We start from the raw sequence: 2584 nt of genomic DNA, 5'->3' as shown, positions 1-2584 counted from the left end.
AAAAGTGGACATCCAATATATGGGGATTGCACCTAAGACAACTTTAATTAAAACCATTCTTCCAACCAAGGATAGCCAGCATCCTTTCCAAGCTTCCAGTTTCTTCTGTATCTTCTATTCTAAGAAGACCTAGTCAGCTATTCATGGTTTTTCATAGTGAAGGAAAAATCCCAGGTATTTCATGGACAACATTGATAGGGAGAGTCCCATTATTTTAGAGTAGTTTGAACATCTGATTTGGTTCAATCCTAGGCCAGTGATCGAGCTTTTTGTGAAGTTAATCTTCAAACCACTAGCTAGCTCAAAGGAGTAGATAACAAACTTGAGGTTCTTGATGTGATGTTTTGAAGCTTTGCTGAAAATAATGATATCATCCACATACTGAAGACACAAGAGGTTTCCAATCGTCCTTGGAGAGCCAATCCTTGCAATGATATTGTTAGATGAAGTTGGATGTATGATATGATGTACAATGTCTATTATAAAGATAAATAGCAATGGGGATAGGGGGTCTCCTTGTTTGAGTCCTCGATAGATTTTAATCCGTCAGGTAGATTCTCCATTAATCAGTAAGGCCAATTTGCTAGTTGATAGCAGGTTAGAGATCAAGAGCACCACTTTGCTTGGAATCCCCTCGCTTTCAGCAAGTCGAGTTGAAGACTCCAATCGATGCAGTCGAAGGCCTTCTAGAAAAATCGAGCTTCAAGATAATCCCTTCTTGGTTTGATTTTTTACAGTGAGATATGAGTTCTGTTGCCATGAGAATGCTGTCACCAATGAATCTTCCCTTGATAGAGGCTGATTGGGACCTGGAGATCAGCTGATCTATATAGTGTAAGAGCCTATTCCTCAGCATCTTTGATATGATTTTCATTATTCCATTCAGCAAACTAATGGGTCAATAGTCGGTGATGGATACACTTTTAGATTTTTTTGGTACGAGGGTGAGAAAGGTATAGTTTAGCCTCGAGAGATCTATATTATCTTTATAAAGGTCTTCAAATAGTTTGCAAACATCCATTTGATCACCATCACTAGATAGTAAAGTTGGGAGAAGGACATCGGGAATTCTGGTTCCAGTGCCTTATCCTTTGCCAAACTAAAAATCAATTTTCTAATTCTTCCTCGAAGAGTGGCCTATCAAGCTTTGATAAATTCACATTATCTTCTTATTAGAGGGATTTTTAGTGCATTCTGATGTTAGAGGTAGTTGTTTTGTTGAAGAGTTCTTTGTAGCTGTCACGCCTCCGACCCGAGATTATTGAATCGAGGGTCGCGACAACCGCCGCATACTCATGAAGAACTCTCTCCATAAGCATGCAAGGCATCTCATCACGATATCAATGCATCACAGCGGAATAAATTCAAATAATTATTATTCAACTGAAATTCAAGTAATTAAATCAAATGTCTTACATCCAATAAAATTTTTGCTAAAAAAATAAAAACAATAGATCTAAGTTCAATGAAGTTGACAATGCTAATCTCGCTTCTAAAAGCTCTGTCCCAATATTTCATCCCACGCTCGATATTAATTTTCTGAATCTGAAAAATGGAAAGCAAGGTAATGAGCTAGACAGCCCAGTAAGTAACAAGTATCTCTACCAGATATTTCAGATATTATATAATTTTCTAAAATAATACTGCAATAAACATAAGAGTATATTTCATGCTGATTTAATACAAATCAAATATTTTCAAATATTCACATGTAATATAATCATAAATCCGATTCGATTCAAAAACACTCGTAACTCAACAGCCTTGACATGACCAACGTTTAACCCCCATTGGTGGGGTCCACAGAATACCAGCGCACAACCCCCACTGGTAGGGTCCACAAATACCAACGCACAACCCCCACTGGCAGGGTCCACAAACACCAGCGCACAACCCCCACTGGCAGGGTCCACTGAGTACCAACGTATAATCCCCATTGGCGGGGCCCACTGAAACATAATTAGGCTGAGAGCATAAATCCGATCTATATCAAAATACTGTACCATAATATATCATAATTTTTCTCACTGAACGTGTGCATAATCTACGTACCATAATATTTCAAACGCACTTTTCTTTCAAAACATAATTTCATAAACCATGCATAATTTCAGAGAATAATTATTTATTTTCAGAATAAATATGGAATATCTCGAGAAGATGATTCATTACTTATCTTTCACGGAGCACTGAATGAACAGATCGACTAACTTCTAGGTGATTCTTCCATGCCTATTATTCAAAATTATATTTTTACATTAATTTTAATTTAAAATTAAATCTAAATAAATCTCAATTCAAAACCTCACTTAAAATCGACTCTTTCCTAAACTCGATCAAAATCATCAGATGAGACCTCCCACTACGCTAATCCTAGAGGAATAACTTTAGAGAGAGAGGAATCCATCAAGAGAGAGAAATATCCTAGAGAGAGAAAATTTTAGAGAGAGAAAGTAGAGAGAGAAAGTCCAATTCCAGAGAGAGAAAGCCAGGGTTCAGACTGAAAGAAGAGAGAGAAACTCTCTCTCTCATCATTTTCATTTTTTTATTTATTTATTTATTTATTTATTTACTTACTTATATA

This window comes from Elaeis guineensis, chromosome 5, assembly GCF_000442705.2.
Source record: "Elaeis guineensis isolate ETL-2024a chromosome 5, EG11, whole genome shotgun sequence".
Lineage (NCBI taxonomy): Eukaryota > Viridiplantae > Streptophyta > Magnoliopsida > Arecales > Arecaceae > Elaeis > Elaeis guineensis.
The sequence above is the reverse complement of the archived record's forward strand: the minus strand, read 5'-3'. Positions refer to the sequence as shown.